This window comes from Urocampus carinirostris, chromosome 9 (genome assembly GCF_059441175.1).
Source record: "Urocampus carinirostris isolate Australia breed hairy pipefish chromosome 9, RoL_Ucar_1.0, whole genome shotgun sequence".
NCBI lineage: Eukaryota > Metazoa > Chordata > Actinopteri > Syngnathiformes > Syngnathidae > Urocampus > Urocampus carinirostris.
This window is the reverse complement of record NC_142357.1, coordinates 13,167,116-13,187,608: the sequence shown is the minus strand read 5'-3', so window position 1 is coordinate 13,187,608 and position 20,493 is coordinate 13,167,116. Positions and strand designations below refer to the sequence as shown.

General features: G+C 38.7%; 1 protein-coding gene across 2 annotated transcripts in view; it reads left to right on the top strand.

The window, feature by feature from the left end:
• LOC148359354 (leucine-rich repeat and immunoglobulin-like domain-containing nogo receptor-interacting protein 2) overlaps window positions 1-20,493 on the top strand; it is a 316,496-nt gene that overhangs the window by 75,833 nt on the left and 220,170 nt on the right. For both annotated transcript variants that reach the window (XM_088344583.1, XM_088344585.1), the window contains exon 2: window positions 8,379-8,428. The gene's annotated coding sequence lies outside the window, so the exon portion shown is untranslated. The remainder of the gene's footprint in view (window positions 1-8,378; window positions 8,429-20,493) is intronic.

The window sequence follows — 20,493 nt, the reverse complement described above, 5'->3', positions numbered from 1 at the left end:
GGCTGCGACATTCTAATCAAAATGTCGCATTGTCTCGCCTGCTAAATGTTTGGCGCTCTGAAGACAATGCTCGTTTTCATCGGAGGCTTGCCCGCCTCTCTTGCTTGCAGCATATCCGTCGGGGTGCGGGCACTTTCGAGCTCGCCGGTTTGCCACACGCAGCCTTTCGAGACCGTCAATTATCGAGGCTGCCAGTCGCCTTCAGGGACCTCTGGTGAAATCAGCATGATGAATGCAATCAGTAGGCAGTTGTGAAAAAGGAAATATGCTTGCAATTGTTGGTTTCAAATCTAAAGGCCTCAAGTTTAGTCCGAAAGATAAATGACATCCTTTTTAAAACAGCCTCCTCCCCAAAAAAAGATCAAGTATTTTAATTAAATTTAATTCCCAAAAATATGTACATTTTCAGAGGCATTGTCCCTTAGTGGCAGAACATAAACATATGTTTTTGTATTTTAATTTTAAAACATTATTATAAGGTCATCAGTAAGTATCAAGCCTCTGGGAATGATTTCAGTATGAAAAAAAAAAAAACAATCCGATGGCAGGAGTGGCTACGATCAGATCTTTGTCCACACATCAAGGAAGCCCACACTTTCTAGTGTTCCTGTATCCAGCGATTTGAGTGTGTTGGTGGCCTCATATGGCAATTAAATAGTGAAGCAGTGAGTGAAAGAAGTGCATTCATTTTCTTTCTGGAATAAAAAGATGAAAACAATCCCTTCTTCATTGTCCTGTATAGAGAGGGACAAAGTTTTTGCACATCCACAGGAACGCGATCGCCAGAGTGACCAAAATCATGTGATTACGTCAGAAACATTGAGCGCTAAAACGTTCTTGCAAAGTTTATGCTTAAGTTCAGTGTTCTTGCAATAAAATGTTATTTTGCAAGCAAAGTGGTTTTGTGTTTATGGAGAGCATTGTATAGATAATGGAGGTATCACAACTGCAAAAAAAAAAAAAAAAAAAAACACTTAAGTGAAGGTTCTGCTTGAAATGCACAATTTTACAAAAAGCAGTTTCTCAGATTTCCTTTTCAGTATTTTCAAGAAACGTAGACATGTTCAACTGTTGTTTACTAAACAATGGTAAAAGTTAGAAACATATTTTTCTCTAAAGAAAGACCAGGTTTTAAGCTTTATTTGGATATGCCAAAAACGGTGGATCAAAGCTTGATTGTATATTGTTAACCTCATGCGAAAATGTCTATATTGACAATAATTGGTTTGAAAAAAAGGTTGAAAACTGTTATATTTTGAAAAAAGACCTAATCAGTCTTATTATTTTAAATCACCAATTATTTCGTATTAATACCACATAATGAATTTGAACACGCAAGCCAAGTTAACACCTTTTTGGTGATGAAATTCAATAACCAAAGGTCACATGTAGAGGACAGGCTAAAATTGGCAACAAAAACACAGGCTAGAACTCACAGCTGATAGAATATAAGAAGTATTTCATGAGCGCATTAAAGGCGTTAAAGAGTCAGGAATAAGGCATGGCAGAAAGGAACAGTATCAGTTTGTGGAGCAACGATCCGACACAGGAAGCTGTCTGCACAGGTATTATATACAAGGCCGTTTATGAGCATCAGGTGTGGATGATTGGAAGCAGGTGTGGAGGTTGGCGCCCTCTGGGGAAACACTGGTGTGCTGGATCATGACAGTGATAGACATACCATTGGAACTTAAGGTCACTTCTGACTATAACATGAAACAACTGAATTAACTTAGTTGGAATAAATCAATATATAAGTTATCAAAGAAGTTGTAAATGAAGAAATTATAAAAGCGTGACTAAATATGGGGAGTAACATATTTCAGAATTACATCAATTGCTGTTCGGGTTAGTATAAAAGTCTAATACAGCATGCAGTGATAGTGTATTCAGACGGACAATTCTTGGTGAAATGGTTATAGCAGTGTTCTCGTTTGCCCGCGTCCCTGCATCCTAGACGCATTATTTTTGCTGGGGACGCATCGTGTCAAATCAACGTGCGTCACCGGGCTGCAACTTTTTTGACACGAAATTGTCATCATTTTTTAACAAAGATTTACCGCACTCCAAACTTTTCGTCAGGCAGATCCGCCATTGTTGTTTTGGTCTCGCGGTTCGAGTTTTCATCTGCACGCCGATCTACAGTTCTAGTTGTGTAGTGAAAGTCCGTCTCTTTTTAGAGAACCGGCTTTTTCGGCTCAACTCATTAAAGAGCTCTCAACGGCTCACTTGCTTTGATTCATTATATTACGAATGATTATGTTGTATAAAGAAGTTAAGAAAAAAAGGAAGTATAAAAGGAAAAAATGAAAAAAGACAGGTTTGTTGTTATCCCTTTTAATCAGTATATTACCAACAATAATTTAATGCAGAAAATGAATTAATAATTTGAATAAGAAAATGTATTATTTTACTTTATTATATTTGCATGTATTTTTTTCCTTCTACAGTGAACGTCCAAGCGACTTCATTTTTTAACTTTTTTTATAACAAACCTCATTCATGTCGAGCAACTCAGTGTCTCACAACAAAATGTTCATGAACAATATATATGATATAAGGAAACACATGTACAGTATAACATGTTAAACTACATAAATAAAAAAAACAATTTTTTTTGTACTTTGTAAGGGAAAATACCACAGTTTGTAATGGCATGGCGCACATTACATTTTGGGGACCCATAGATCTCTGTTGGGACCCATAGATTTTTGAGCATGCGAGTCCCCGTCACTTTTCAGAGGTAAAATGAACACTGTTATAGGTTATGATATTACTTTGAATTTGAATATAATTAATGTGTTATGCCAAGAAAATAACAATTTGCAAGGCACATTGTCAATATTTCAAATTTATTTAGAGTATTTTAATTTTAAGAGAGACAGGAATTGTCTCGACTGACCAGGAGTGACTCTTTCAAAGTGAATCAAGCAGGACCATTTTCCAAAGTCACTGAATTTAGTTATGTTTATATGAATTAATTATATGTATTATATGTATATGTAACCTAGAGAGATGGTAGCTATAATACTTTACTCTTCCTATTGCAAAAAAAGGCCATTGTAGAGATTTCTTTCTTGATATTTCCCGTCACTGGTAACTAAACAAGCAGGTATTCCTGTAAAACTGACTGCATGGCTCATACTGGATTGCCTTAGATACTTAGCGCCTATGATATGTACCATAATGATCTCATGATATGACACAATAGCCAAAGCTGAGGAATCGGTACTGTACCCCACACGCATATACAGTGAAGAAAAGTATTTCAACACCCTGCTATTTTGCTATTTATCCCACTTACAAATCATGGGTGGGTCTGGAATTTTCATCCTAGGTGCATGTTCACTGTGAGAGAACTAAAAATAAAAATCCAGAAATCACAATGCACAATTTTTGTTAACGATTTATTTGTGTTATATAGCTGCAAACAAGTATTTGAACACCTGAGAAAATGAATGCTAATATTTTGTACAGTAGCCTTTGGTTGCTATTACAAAGGTCAAACGTTTCCTGTAGTCTTTCACCAGGTTTGCACACACTGCAGGAGGCATCTTGGCCCACCCCTCCACACAGGTCTTCTCTAGATCAGTCAGGTTTCTGAGCTTCCTACAAATATTTTTGATTGAGTTCAGGTCTGGAGACTGGCTGGGCCATGCTAGATCCTTGATATGCTTCTTACGGAGGCACTCCATGGTTTTCCTGGCTGTGTGCTTCGGGTCGTTGTTGTGTTTGAAGACCCAGCCACGACCCATCTTCAAAGCTCTGACTGAGGGAAGGAGGTTGTTCCCTAAAATCTCACAATATACGGCCCCAGTCATCCTCTCTTTATTGCAGTGAACTCGTCCTGTCCCATGTGCAGAAAAAAAAATAATAATCAAAGCATGATACTACCACCCCCATGCTTCAGAGTAGGGATGGTGTTCTTCAGATTGTACTCTTCATTCTTCTTCCTCCAAACACGATTAGTGGAATTATTACCCAAAAAACTATATTTTGATGTCATCAGACCACAAAACTTTCTCCCATGACTCCTCTGTATCATCCAAATGGTCATATGCAAACTTAAGACGGGCCTTGTTATGTGCAGGTTTTAAGCAGGGGAACCTTTCGTGCCATGCATGATTTGAAATCATCACGTCTTAGTGTATTACCTACAGTAACCTTGGAAACAGTGCTCCCAGCTCATTTCAGGTCATTGACCACCTCCTGTCGTGTAGGTCTGGGCTGATTCCTAACCTTTCTTGGAATCATTGAAGTCCCACCAGGTGATATCTTGCATGCACCACTCTGATTGAGATTCACTGCCATGTTTAGCTTCTTCCATTTTCCAATGATTGCTCCAACAGTGGACCTTTTCTCACTAAGCGTCTTGGCAATTGCTCCGTACCTTCCCACCCTTGTGGAGGTGCACAATTATGTCTTTGGACAGCTCTTTTGTCTGCATGTTACAAGTTAAAGTCTTACTGATTGTATGGGGTGGACAAGTGTCTTTATGCAGCTAACAACTCAAAAAGGTGCACCTGATTCAGAATGATACATGAAGTGCAGGTGGACTTCTAATGGGCGGACTAACATGTCTTTCAGGGTCAGAATTCTAGATGATATACAGCTGTTCAAAAACGTGTTTGCAGCTGTATAACACACATCAATTCTTATAAAATTGTGCATTGTGGTTTCTGGATTTTTCTTTTTAGTTTTTCTCTATCACAGTGGACATGCACATGTGAAGAAAATTTCAGACCCTTCCATGATTTCTAAGTGGGAGAAATAGCAAAATAACATGGTATTCAAATACTTTTTTTCTTCACTTTATATATAAGTGTTCCGTTACCTTGTGTATCAATACTGTACCTTGAGTGATATTGATAAGAATAGGATAATTGGAAATTGTTTAGTTTGCAAGAGAATGCATCGCTGCATGAGCTTATCTGTTATCATGGTCGAGAATTTTACATCAACATCATAGCTTTCTGTTCTAACAAGCCTCAGTAATTTTGCATCGATAAATTGATTATGATGCAAACCAGTGTTTTTTTTTCTGCCTCTTGCCCTCTCTCTCTCTAGTTCAACCTGTGTTGTGCTGTTTTTCTACAAAATTTATATTGGGTCAAACAGAGTAAGATCTGATGCAAAAGGTGATTCAAATAGTACATGAGGGTAATGTTCCCATCTACTTTACCCTTATAGGCTTTGCCGGTAACAGAATGTGACAAAGTGCGAGGCTGTCAGCCATTTTAATAAGATGCCAGGTGACATCATTAACTCAAGTTATCCCCCGGACACCACCAACAAACCTAGATATGCAGCCTGAAACACCACGGACACCTTTTTGTGGCATTAGCGCCTTTTTTAGCTAATCCTGGTTTGGGGGCCTGGTTTCACATGAGATAAGAGCTATAGGCTATTCAACTGCCACCCTTTTATAAAGGGACCGTGACGTGTAGGAGGTGTGGAGGAACTTATAGCGGGATGCTTCATTTAGCTGCTCTCAGCACCTTGTCTTAGGGGAGTAGGCTGTGTGTGATTGTGTGTGTTTTTGTGCAAGTGTGCATTTTTGCCGCTTATCCGTGTGATGAGTTAGGAAAGTCTCCCCGCTCAAGTCTTTGTTCCCATGGTGAATTCACATCATGTTGTTACAGAACAATTTTAATGAAGTAAAATGTTTGATATACTGTACAGTACTATACAAACTGCGAGTGGTGGCCCCACCTATTTGTTTGTTGGCTGCTGCATATACAGAGGCAAATGCATAGTATTTACAGGATATGCTAAAATAGTGGTAGGACTTAAAAAAACAACACCAATGCCCAATGACAATCGATAATCTTATACGCTAAAATGTTCATGTATACACTGTGTTCCTTGTAGGGAATGTATCGAACGTCTAAAGAATGATGTTAAGCTTCACTTCCCTCTTAAGACCCGAGCTTCTTGGTTGATGTGGATTTATGTCCACCAATGTGGATGCCATGTTTTCAAAGGTTAATGGTGGCATTTTTTGTGGCCCGCGAGACAATTATGAGAAAAGCATGATAGAAAAAAGAGCTGCATTGCGTCAAACAATTCTTCGCAGTTTTGACCATGTCCAATCAATGTCACCAAAGCCAAAGCCCACTCACATATCTTCCACTGTACTGTATTCATTGACTACTATTTATCAACCAGAGAACATTGAGGAAACCGATTTCGTTATTATTTGACTGGCAATACAAATACCTACAAAACCCTAAAAAAATGCCCCCTGGTGTCCTATCAGAAGTTTAAATCTCTTTAGCTTTTTTTATTATATCTATGAAAACTAACTGTGATTTTTTCACATCAGGTATACATGTTTCTAAAAAAACCAAAAACAGCTTTTAAATAATTGAAATAATCATTTAACTTAGTGTTTGTTAATATTTGTGTCACTTTCCATCTGAATGACCTGACATTGTTGTAGGTACACAGAAAGTCAGGTAGCAGGGCAACGTTTGTGCTTCAGGATAAAGGTTAAGGGTCAGTGGACATCAAAGTTGCGAGGGTGAAAGTCCAAGAGCTCGTACTTGTCATCCGCAAGAGCCGGCAGGTGCTTCGGACTTAACTTGAAAGATAACAAACTAGAACACAACAAATGAAACAGCGTGTTTAATTAGTGATGACAGAGGGTTGTGATAGGAGGGAAATTAAGACAATGAACTGCAGGTGTAATGAGGATATTTGGATCAGGAAATGAATGACTGAATAAATGAAGGTCGAGAGGGATGGGAGATAGGAGAACAAGAGAGAGAGAGTGATAAGGAACATTTGTTTTAAATTGTGTCATCAACCATTCCCTATCACACTCGTAATGTCATCCAAAACATTCATTTGCCGTCCATGCTGCACAAAAATAATAATAAAAACAACACAATCTCACCAGTTACATTGTGTAACATTGTACATTTACAAATAATGGTTCATATTTATTTCATGGAAAAGGCTTCAGTGTCACCTATATAATGTGCATCATTTCCCCTGTGGAGTCCCAGTAAGCCCATTACCATGTGGAGTCTAGATCATCCTCTTGTATGGCTTTCTGGACATGTAAAACAAATATGGCTAACAATGCATTTGGGTTGTACCTTCTCATTTGTTTGAGAAAGTAAAAACATACTAAATTTGCAGTGAGCTATTTGTTGCTGGAACAGCCAATTTATGAAAAAATGTCGTAGTACCCGAACGTACTGTGGATTAGTAATTTTTAACACATGGCAAGGTACAGAGAAACCTTGTGGGGACAAACTCCCAAAGTGCATTGTTGCATCAAGAGCTTACGTGCACGTAAGAGCTATGTTGCACTTCTTTTTGTCAACCTAATGGTCCAATTTGATCACTCGTCCCTCGACAGACATCGTTTGGATTCTGAAATTCAATGAACCAGTTAAAGCTTGACATCTGCATGCTGTTTTGTAGGGATTACCAGTAAATACTTTCCAAATTGTTACTGCATATTTCAAAGTGAAGGAAAGGCAGAGCCTTTGATTTTGATCAGGGATGCTATTTCAAAATACAATGGGTGACTATTTGTTTAATTTTGTGGATGGTTCCTTCGGGTATTCAGTATTGGTTAAAGAGACTCGTACCTTTCTTTTTTTGTATCAATTCAGGAAGCATTGTCACCTTGTGATACCACAACAGAGCCAACCATATCATAAACAACTCATTTCACCCAGGCACCACCTTTTGACCTTTTGCCCTCTGACATACACTACTTGTCCCTTAAGACAAGGACTGACAAGCTCAGAGAAGGTTTTTTCTCCATTACCACCATAAACTGTGAAAACTATATACAGTGTCTCCTGCCAGTTGTATTGAAAATGGGTTGGCTTCTAAATGGTACTGCACCACTTTTCATTGCACAATTGTTACATTTTTATAGCATCATTATTATGAGACACATTGCCCTTACAACATAAACCAGTCTCTTAGCACTACCTTGTTAATATTTTTGCCTATTCTCATTTTTTCTTTTCACTATTTTTTACATGTTTGTATTGTTCATCCTGGAGTTGTATGCGTAATTTCATCGCAAACAATGTTCATTATGTTGTGTATGAATGTCAAAAAATACTTTTCTATTCTATTCTCGCTTATGAAACAATCATTACAATATATGCTTTGAATACCTGCCGGAAACACCTCACTCGCTTCCTCAAGCTAGCATACTGCTCTTTAATCTAGTACTTAGTGGTGTCTCTCGAAAGATGGTCATTCATGTTGTCATCACACTGTGACACAACACACTGTGAGAGGAGGATGACATGCATTACCATGTATTGTGTATTTATGTCACTCGCAGACTGACACACACAAAAAGATGGCAATCGCTAACGGAGGTGCTTCTGTTTGCCTTTTAGATTTTGGCTCTGGGCGGCTCTTGTCACTTTGCCGTTTGTGCTCCATTTAGGTAAGTCTTTCTCAATCATTTGAATTTGCGTTTGTATTCAATATTTCTACGCACAGTACCAGGTTGTAGGTAATGTACAGGAAGTGAAACTCCCTAAAAATGTAGCTTCTACTCATGAGTGGCCAGGATCTTGTTTGGTGAGGCACACACAGATTTACAAATAAGGGAAACTATGTGTTATTGATCATTAGATTGTCAGAGGAGGAAATTATAAGATGCAGCTGATACATTTTTTTTGTCCTTGACCTTGACTTGACCTTTTAAATCAAGTCTGCTCCTTTTGAACAACAGGTAAAGTGGTAGTGTTGGTTAATGTGTTTTTCAATAGGGCTTATTAAAGGAACAGTATGTATTATTCAGTGACTCCTAGTGGTACAAAAAAAACAACAATTTTCACCCAGTAAAAAAACACAACTTTGATTTGAATACTAGACAAAATACACCAACTATGACTCAAATGTAAACATTAAAAAAAAAAAATCATAGGTCAAAAAAATCATATTTATTTTTCACTGTGGAATCTTGTCTTTGATTAGCGCCAATTTTTTTGGGCATCCTGTCGCCACGCTCTGCCGTGTATCACGGGTAACACAGTGCTGTCTATTGGTCAAACAGTACAAATTGGTGTGTGGAAAAATGCATTGTTTTCTCCAGTTTATAAAAACCATCTTGAGTTGCTGTAGAATTCAGATTAAAAGTAATTCAGATTCAAATTACAAGTATGTTTTAAGTATTCTTGAACAATATATTTTTACAAACACTATCAACATAACATTATATGATTCCTGCAGATTTTGGGGCAATGTTTTTTCAACTGAATATGGAAATGTTCTCGTCTTCATTTGCTCTTTGGAGCTGTACCTAGTACCTCACTATATTTGTTTTCTTCACCTCTAATGTCACACACACACACACGCATATGCACGCAAATACAGTTACGTGCACGCACAACAGCATCAAGCTCTCATGCATCTCAAGTTAGCTGCAGGTACGAATGCGACCGCAGCCTTCGTGGGCGGCTCTTCAAAACAGAGACACAGAACACGCTGTACTTTTCCCTGATTCGGTCCTATGTGACTCGGTCGCTGCACATTTTCAGGCATCATGAAAAATATATAACTTTTGGTCGGCGCAGGGTTACTGTACATGACTGAGGAATTACCATGGCAATAGCAGAATGGCCGTGATAATGATGAAGCCAATTACTGTCAAGTTATTTACAAGTTGCACTTGTTATCTACAGGTTGCTAGGATGTTGACCAAGCGCAAAAACAAAATAACTATATATGGTGCACTTTTGTCAGTTATTGTGTTGGCTATTTGCCAATTAGTTTTACCATAACTTTAAGTGCACTAAAAGCAATGGGTTGTCATTTTATTCAAATGTCTATGACATCTTAGCCTCTCCATTTGTTCAAAGTAATTTAACTTGTTCAATGCGGAACATTTCTCTGAAATGGCATTAGCTGATGCCAGGCAATTTTTACAATTGTGCCCTTTTTTTGAAGGCCAACATAAATTGATTTTTTTTTGGGTGAAATTATGCATTTCAAGAAGCTTTTGGCGTGGTGTTTTTTTTTTTTTCCTTATTGATACCTCCGATATCTAAACCAATGCTTTTGACAAAGCATTTATACAAATATATAAAGTGCAGTGGTTAGCGCGTGTGCGGCACAGTTCTGAGGTCGTGGGAACCTCCTGCGTGGGTTCAATTCCAGCTACCGGCCTTCCTGTGCGGAGTTTGTATGTTCTACCCGTGCTTGCGTGGGTTTCCTCCGGGCACTCCGGTTTCCTCCCACATTCCAAAGACATGCATTTCAGGTGAATCGGCCGGTCCAAATTGTCCCTAGGTGTGACTGAGCGAGTGAGTTGTCCCCGTGTGCCCTGCGATTGGCTGGCAACCAGTTCAGGGTGTCCCCTGCCCACTGCCCGGAGATGGCTGGGATGGGCTGCAGCCCCCCGCGACCCTAATAGGGATAAGCGGTATAGCTGATGAGATGAGATGATATATACATATATATATATATATATATATATATATATATATACATATATATATATATATATATATATATATATATATATATATATATATATATATATATATATATATATGTATATATATATATATATATATATATATATATATATATATATATATATATATATATATATATATATATATATATATATATATATATATATATATATATATATATATATATATATATATATATATATATATATATATACATATATATATATATATATATATATATATATATATATATATATATTCCTTGTAGGGATGTCTTTATATGGCGAAAACTAAAAATAAAACAGAAACATTATAGTTATACTATTTTGTATGTTATTTCATTGAGTATTTTTAAGCAATTTTACTAAAACTCACTGAATTTAAAAGATACAATAACCATTCAATTATTTAGCTCTCTCCCTTTCAAAATGTTCTCTTTATTTTGTATTGCACTCTCCTTGAGCCGTAAAATTCAATACCACCAGCCAGTAATGGCAAACGAGGGATACAATTCCAAGAAACCAATGATTTTCTGCTCTTGTCACCTATCTGCCAAGCATGAAACAAGCAAACAGGCCCACCAAGTGTTGCTTTCAAAGAATGCATTTGTTAATTATCACGCCGTTTCTTTCTCTGCACCTTGGAACGTGTACCAAAGGTTGTTTGATACACTTTTTATCAGGTGCAGTCGACGGAATCAATCAAAAAAACGACGGATACCCTGCCTGAGGTTTACGAGATGCTAGTAAAAGCTGATGGCCGTGGGGGAGAAAGCTCAAATGTGTGCGCTATACCCGCCCGCAGTTACTGGGACCGAGATATATGCCTACAGTAAATTTCCTGACGGCTTGAGAGCCTTCAAAGTTGTGTCGGGATGGAAAAAAACACATCTCTTGCTTTTGGGGTGGTGGGAAAAACAGCATTTCTGCTGTCATCAATGTGTGTGGTTGGAAGGACTTTGAGGGAAACACTTGATCAGTTATGTGGTCCTAGCATGTACCCTGGATGTTACTGATGGAAGAAACACAACGTTGGTAAACTCTACTTTAAAAATTGTAATCTGGTACCAATTTACTAGGGTTTGAACGGGGGCTGTGCGAGTTGAAATTCCAAATTTTCAGACCTGTATTTCAATTTCAATGCAATTTTCAATTTTAAAAGACAAGTGGATATATATGCTATTTTTTATTTTTTTTAATTTTTATTTTTTTGTGAGTGTTTAACCTTCCTGTTGTCCTCAGGTCAAAATGAGTCGCCACTGTGTTGCTAAAAAAAAAAAAAATAACAACAGAAAAATCACTTGAATTTATTTAATGTATACTGTTTTGACTTTTCCTTGATTGGTCCCAACAGTAGAAACATTACATGTTCTATTCATTGACATTTCCATGTAAGCTGTAAAAAAAATACACAGATGGTCTTTGAAATGACGAAACCACGAGAGTTAATCATATTCCATCCATTATATGCACCGCTTATCCTCAATAGGGTCGCGGCAGTTCTGGATAGCTTTTCAGTAATCCTCGGGCAGCAAGCAGGGAACACCCTGAACGGTTGAGTCAATCATATTGACATGCTCTAACCTTAAGAAAGTAGCGTTCTCTTTTGGGGAACTTTGTGAGGGTTGCTGTCTGCTCACATAAGGTTCACCCATGGATGTGTGGCATAGTGTACTGCTTGCAAACATTGTCTGACCGTTATTGCGTAGTGCCATACAAACTTGCCTCTGATAGTCCACCGCCATTTGAACCCGAAATGTGACAATTCTGGTTGGCAAAAAACTACATCACTTACAAACATGGAACTGTACATCTTAAAAAAAGCCACAATGTCTTGCAATTACACAATCACACCTGTCACATCGCAATATTTATTAAATTTCGGTTAATCGTGCTGCCTTAGTTTGAAACATGCAATTTATGGTTCAGGAAGGTTGCAAGCCCAACTTTGTATAAAGTCGAAGTCGACCCAGCAACAATAACCATATTTATTTGTGCAAAATGTGCCTTTTATTTTTTACCTAAAAACATATCTAAAAGTTTGGGTAAGCATTATATTCGAGGTCTTACGGTAGTATATTACCGTAGTTGTGCAATGATTGATCAGTTGAAAGTATCACTGCCAACAATAGCAAAACATTGAAAATAGACACTTAAAGTCTATTTTAGTAACAATATCCAATAATATAAAAACAAATATCATCACTGGAAGAGAAATTGGAGCATGCCAGAAACAACAAGCCTGCTCCCTTACTCACACAGGTCTTGAACAACATGTATGGGTGGCCGTATCATCTCTATCATTGGTGGTCCAGTTGTTAGGATACACCACAGTCAGGTTCTGTGGTCAATTCCCTTTGCCTACAACTGCAAAATTTGCGCAGATAAGAGTGAAACTTAATGCTATTTTGTTTTGTTTTTTTTTTTAAATACAGAAAATAGGTGTGTGCAATATACACAAGTTTGAGTTATACATGAAATTAAATGCTGATTTTCTATAGTCTGAGGGCTGTATAATGGTAAGTAGCGGGTAACCAATGGAACCCACAACACGTTTTTCACATCAATTATCTTTTTAAATTCATAACAGAACCCCAGAAATAGTTTCAAACAATTAGTAATACTAATAATTTCATTGGCATTAATCTCCACTGACAACGTTTAGGGCAAGGCTCTCAATGTGGTGCCTGTGAACACCGGGGTGCAACATAAAGACAGCTGAGGTGCCTGCGGACCTGTTCTGAGAATACCTCACAATTGCTTGTCCACTGTGGTTTTCAAGTACCGTATTTTCCGCACTATAGGGCGCACCGGGTTATAGGGCGCACCCCCCAAAAATCGTTTTTGGTCCTATATCTTCCATAGATAAGGCGCACCGGATTATAAGGCGCTACAATGGGAACGTCGACAAAACAGTCAGATGATTCAGTCCAACTGATTACCCCCTTAACATTCCCAAAGCTTGCAAAGAAGCAAATGCGTGTCGTAGACACGTGCGGATGCGGTGTCCGTACGATGTCACTTAAATGCGTCATTTCAAATATCATTCGGAAGGTTGAAGTCTCGGGATTCAAGAAATGCCAAACATGTCTATGTTTCTATTTTCTTTTTCGCTCACAACTTTACTGTGCATATGACAATAAACACTTGGAATTGAGTTTAATTCACTCAACTCATCACAGCAACATCAAGATCGTTCTAAAACAAGATACCGGGAAAATATAAAGCCGCATAACTCACCTAAGTTCTCACGTTCAATAATGATACGCAATCATAGTCTTACAACCGTGAGTGAAGTAAATCCAGGAGAGTAGAATATTTACAAATACAGACTAATAAAACATGTTTCTTTATGGCGTACTTTAGCAAGCTTGCTACGCCATTGCTAAACTCAGCCGATTGCAGGGTTTGTTTTGGCCATCTAGCCAATCCGAGGCTCCGAATAACTTCAGCCAATAGTGATCGATTCAAATGATGATTGACACATTGGTTAGCCAATGAAACGCCGGTATATAAATCCCAGCATACACCGCGGACTTGCTACGCCATTGCTAAACTCGGACGATTGCAGGGTTTGTTTTGGCCATCTAGCCAATCCGAGGCTCCGAACAACTTCAGCCAATAGTGATCGATTCAAATGATGATTGACACATTGGTTAGCCAATGAAATGCCGGTATATAAATCCCAGCATACACCGTGGACTTGCTACGCCATTGCTAAACTCGGCCGATTGCAGGGTTTGTTTTGGCCATCTAGCCAATCCGAGGCTCCGAACAACTTCAGCCAATAGTGATCGATTCAAATGATGATTGACACATTGGTTAGCCAATGAAACGCCGGTATATAAATCCCAGCATACACCGCGGACTACTCCACGTTCGGGGTAAAATCGAGTCAGCGGCTGTTGAGTAAGTTGCGAGACCTTGCGAATTTAATATTGAGCCATATATAAGGCGCACTGTGTTATAAGGCGCATGGTCAGCTTTTGAAAAAAATTAAGACTTTTAGGTGCGCCTTATAGTGCGGAAATTACGGTAAACTTATTTTTGAGTGGTTTACTAGGTCTATTTAACCTTTCTTCCAATAATGAACCTGCTAATAACATTGTAAGAACATAGTACTAACACGACAATTAACAAAAAGTAGCACCCATCTTGAAAAAGATTGGAGACCCCTGGTTTAGCCGTTCTTCTATGATGTCGACATTTTCCGGACAAATTTGAGGCTTAGTGATGTGACAGCGGTGTTCCTGCACATAGCAGGAAGTGTGCTAAGAGCTAGCGTTAAAGCCACTGACAAGAGTTCCCAGCAGTAAGTTAGGAGTGAACATGTGAGGTGAGAGGAAGAGAGAAGAAGAGGGAGGGGGGCACCGATCGATGTCATTGATCGGACACGGTGGAATTACGGCTCGTGTTCTTCTTCCTATTTTACCCTTGCTCTTCTCTTGACTCTTAAAGGGCGACCGCCTCTCACTGATGACTCAGACGCTGCAGAAAAATGTAGTGAAAATGGGGGGAATGCAGTTTTTCAATAAAACTGTCTTCACTGGTGAATTAAATGTTGTCTTTCGTATTTTAAGAAACATTTTACGGACAATCCTGGACTACAAGCCTGCTACTTTTTGCTACTTTTAAACATTGCAACTTTAGCTACAGTGCAGCTTTTTTTTTATGGTGAACTTATTTTTATTCTTGCCCAGCAATAGTAAACTAATAAAATTAATGGGTAGCTCACTTGAGTCCTAACAATTGTTTGATCACCACATGTGAGGCACCTTCTCAACGTTTCCTTTTTCCTCACTCTGAGGTTTTGAGTTTTTCCTTGCCCGCATGTTGGTTTAAGATCAGGCGATGTTGTAGTTGTAATCCTTTGCAGTCCTTTGAGACATCTTGTGATTATACAAATAAATGTGAACTTGGTTATTCCCAACTTCATTTATTGTACAACAGTTAGGTGTGCAAGGGCTCTTTTGGAGGAAAACGGTGCGGCGCCAATGGTGCTTCGTATCAAACATTTTGGATCATTTTGGTGCTCGATCTCCAAATTCGGCAAAAACAAATCTTTCTGATCAGCACCAACACATCGAAATAGTTACTGAATATAAATATGTAGTAATGAGGTAAATACGATTTTGTCAAAGCCCCCTGATATGTAATAGTTGTCTCCTAGATGGCACTGTGTCTAATGTGAACAAAAAGCAGTGCCACAGCAAGCAAAACTATGACAGACAAACATGGCTGCAACTTAAGTAGAAATTACATTATCTCATCTCATCTCATCTCATCAGCCGTACCGCTTATCCTCATTAGGGTCGCGGGGGGGCTGGAGCCCATCCCAGCCATCTCCGGGCAGTGGGCAGGGGACACCCTGAACTGGTTGCCAGCCAATCGCAGGGCACACAGGGACAGACAACGCATTCGCTCATTCACACCTAGGGACAATTTGGACCGACCAATTCACCTGAAATGCATGTTTTTGGAACGTGGGAGGAAACCGGAGTGCCCGGAGGAAACCCACGCAAGCACGGGGAGAACATACAAACTCCGCACAGGAAGTCTGGAGCTGGATTTGAACCCACGACAGGTTCCCATGACATGAACTGTGCCGCACAAGCGCTAACCACTGCGCCGCCGTGCTGCCCTGAAATTACATTATGTTAAAGAAATATATATTCCTCAACCAGTTTTTTTGTTGTTTTTTTTATAAAAAAAATGATACATTAGGCACGGCGGCGCAGTGGTTAGCGCATGTCATGGGAACCTCCTGCGTGGGTTCAAATCCAGCTCCAGACTTCCTGTGCGGAGTTTGTATGTTCTCCCCGTTGCTTGCGTGGGTTTCCTCTGGACACACCGATTTCCTTCCACATTCCAAAAACATACATTTCAGGTGAATTGGCCGGTCCAAATTGTCCCTAGGTGTGAGTGAGTTGTCTGTCCCTGTGTGCCCTGCGATTGGCTGGCAACCAGTTCAGGATGTCCCCTGCCCACTGCCCGACAATTGCTGGGATGGGCTCCAGCACCCCCGCGACCCTACTGAGGATAAGCGTTGCAGCTAATGAGATGAGATGAGATAACATTTGTATGATAGTTTAGCAATCGCTCAGATAATGCTGGTCTACTAGTGATCTCAAGAGCCACGAAGAGATCCGCAGGTTCGAGAGCGTTCTCTATTCGGGCCCCAGTCCTGTGGAATGCTCTTCCCCCTGAGATTCCATCTGAAACCTCAGTGAAACTGTTTAAATATATGCTTAAAGCACACTTCTATTCAATGTCATATGAATAACCTATATTTTACATTATTTGTTAACATCCATTGCAGCCTGGTCACCCTGGAAGGGGGTTACCTCATGTGCGGTCCCTTCTCAAGGTTTCTTCAGTTTCCTCATGTTGAGTTTTTCCTTGCCCTCATGTAGGTTTTAGATCAGGGGATGGTGTAATAATAAGCTGTAATAATAGTCTGTGATTTACAAAACTCTGCACAGCCCTTTGAGATTATTTGTGATAAGGGCTATACAAATAAACACGACTTGACTAAGTATTTAAATCAATGTTTTTTTTTTTTATTTCTTTATTTTTTTTTTTTACTGCATACGTTTTTTTGTACCACTAAGAGGCACTAACTATTATACACTGTCGCTCTAATAAAATAAATTGAATGTCATATGATGAACAACACAATAAGAAGCCAGTGGGATAAACATGTTCCCAACGAAGCAAACTTCAGATAAAAGGTGGGACTTCAATTAGCCAAACAATTATATTTTTTGTTTACATATTATAATAGCCAAAGTACAAGGAAGCTGGATTTTGGAGTTTGTTCCATTTAAACTAGATTTCACTTTTATGATAATGTTGCTCACAGTAGGCAATGAAATGTGTTTTGTTCCATTTAACAATACATACATTTTAATAAATGTCTTATAAAAATATTCCAAAAATGAGAATCCTCACAAAGTTTTTATATTTGTTTTTTTGAGTGTTGTGCAGAAAATGCAATAAATTGTTGAATAGACACAGCTACCATGATGAACTGTTCCAAACATGTATTATTTTTCACAGCGTTGCTTTAAATTACAACATTATTCTTTTTTTAATCACACTTTTGACTCACTTCTACTCCAAAATGTCTTTTGAAAGGATATGCAATTCATCACAAGACATATTACACATTATTTTTTTGCAATTATCTTGGTTTCATGATCATTTTCACAGCAAATTTAAACAGTATGATTGACAATAATTAAAAAGTGCTACAATTACAAATGTAATTATAAAGTGTCCTTGGCCACATACATTTTACCCTTAAAACACTTGATAGGATTCTGTGACGTCATTTTTTTCCCAGTGAAGCTTCCCCATGACTTGACATGGATTCCCACTGTGGAAAAGCTCACGTTTCGATAGCAAGAATAGCTGAATATGTGACAGTTGACTGACACACTGGAGAATAGGATTGATTATCACACAGAGAAATCCTCATACGTCTGACATAGGCTTAGTTTTGTTTTCTGTTGTGCTTTGTCTGGTTCTCTGATCGGTAGGTCCGATAGACCAAGTTCAGCATTTACTGCATGTTGGTTGAAAAAAATAAATAAAGAAAAGTGATTTAAGGAGAAAAAAAGAATGTTTTATTTTGTAGACAACCAGGTTGTGTAAAGCTATCTGGTTTTCATTTCCATGCTGGCAAGTCTTGTTCACCCTTCAGATGTTCCGGCATATGGTCAGGATTGTCTCACAATTTCTCAATAGTTAACTAGAGTTGAGACTAGCTTGGTATAGGCCTAAATTATGACATTGATTTCGTAACACAATTTTTGATTACAGTACCCTTCTACGTACGGGATAAATTAGTCCTGGAAGTGAACTTGTATTGACAATTTTGGAACATATTTTTTCCATAAATAATAACTAAAAGACAATTAATCTATCCCCAGCCTCTCAAAACCACCCACGTTAATGCCTAAATAGCGATGAAACACATACTCCTGATTACTAAAAACACATATAAATCATAATTAAACATAAAAAAGTAATAAGACAAATTATATGAAACTATTGAAACAATATGAGAGTTTACCATGAGGACTTGGAGGAAGTCAGCGGTTGCTAACAGAGGTGAATGAGTTAGCGAGCACAAGAGAGCTAAAAAACAAACAAACAACAACAACAAAAGCACGTGGGATCAATTCCATATGGCGGAAAATGTATGCGCTAACTGGGACGAGCTGATACTGGCAGAGAGCGGTCTCGAACATTTGTCCCTCTTGTGGTAGGATCTGGAAGTTCACTTTATTCTCATATTCTTTTCAAATGGCATCTCTTATCTTGGGCAGCACGGCGGCGCAGTGGTTGGCACGTGTGTGGCACAGTTGTAAGGTCTTGGGAACCTCCTGTGTGGGTTCAAATTCAGCTACCGGACTTCCTGTGCGGAGTTTGTATGTTCTCCCTGTGCTTGCGTGGGTTTCCTCCGGGCACTCTGGTTTCCCCCCACATTCCAAAGACATGCATTTCAGGTGGATTGGCCGGTCCAAATTGTCCCTAGGTGTGAATGAGCGAGCGAGTTGTCTGTCTCTGTGTGCCCTGCGATTAGCTGGCAACCAGTTCAGGGTGTCCCTTGCCCACTGCCCGATGATTGCTGGGATGGGCTTCAGCACCCCCGCGACCATACTGAGGATAAGCGGTGCAGCTAATGAGATGAGATCTCTTATCTCAAAAGTTTTGCAACTAAAGGAGACCGTATGCAGAGGGGAAATGTGATCAAAACGTACGCCTGCAGAATTTGCCTTGTAAAATTAATTCTATTCTATCAACAGATACTACATCGCGCATATGTTTGTTGGTTCGTTGGATCCCTAACCACTAAGGTTGTAGGGACACTATTTCCTGTGGTGTGTCTTGGCCAAGTACATTCTGGCACTGCCCATCCCTCTTAAGGCCATATTGTTTTTATTTCACAAAAAAAAAAAATCAAACCAAAAAACAGTCTGAGGAAAACTATTGAATATGAACTACATCTTCACATTATCACATATGACGATCAATCAATATAAGGGAAACTGGATTATTAGGTGCACTCCCAAAACATGTCTTTTCTCATATATGTTTCATATATAAGGCGCACTGGACTATAAGGAGCATTAAAATAAAACTGCAGTAAGAGCTATCGAATGTATTCGTCTATAATCTTGCGATTCCATATATATTAGTGCAATGTTGTTGACTAAACTCTGCATCCTGCCGAATCAAACCCGCAAAAAAATCATCATCAATACACCAAAGAGATGTTTTCCTTGTAGTCCGTTTCTTTGTTGTTCATATCTTACAGGAGCACTTGCTGTTTTGCCAATTCTCTAAATTTTGTTTCTGCCTCTTCATATGTTAGCTGTATAACTGGTGGTCTAGTGGTTAGGTTTTGGCATTGTCACTGTCATTCAGCTTCAATTCCCACGGCATACAATGTCTAGTGATTTTGGTCAGTGATGTTGTTGGATTGATCAATCATTGGACAAATACGGTAGTATACTGTACCACAAAACTACCGTATCGTACAAAAACAAATACTGTATGCATTTCCAATTTCATCCACAGATAAGGTACGGCGGGTTAAAACACGCACCTTCAAATTGTCCGATTTGGGTAATTTAAGTGTGCTTTATAGTCAGGAAAATAGGGTAATTGATTGTTATCTTCACCTTCCTCCCAAACCCTTTTCACAGTGACAGAATGGAAGAGCCCCAGAGCTCCTCGGTTATTCACTTTCTCGGTCACTTTCGCCGTCGCTGTCACTGCCACTTACGTCAGCGGGCAAGCTTTGTGGCACCATATCTTGCGGTGTGTCTTGGGTGTCCCTCTCCAGGCTAACATATGGTTTAGCTAGGAAAAAAATACATTAACTATACATTAACTATTTAACCAATATTATTTCTTATAAAAAAATCATAGGTCGAGAATATTTGTAATTCTTATATAAATATATATATATATATATATATATATATATATATATATATATATATATATATATATAT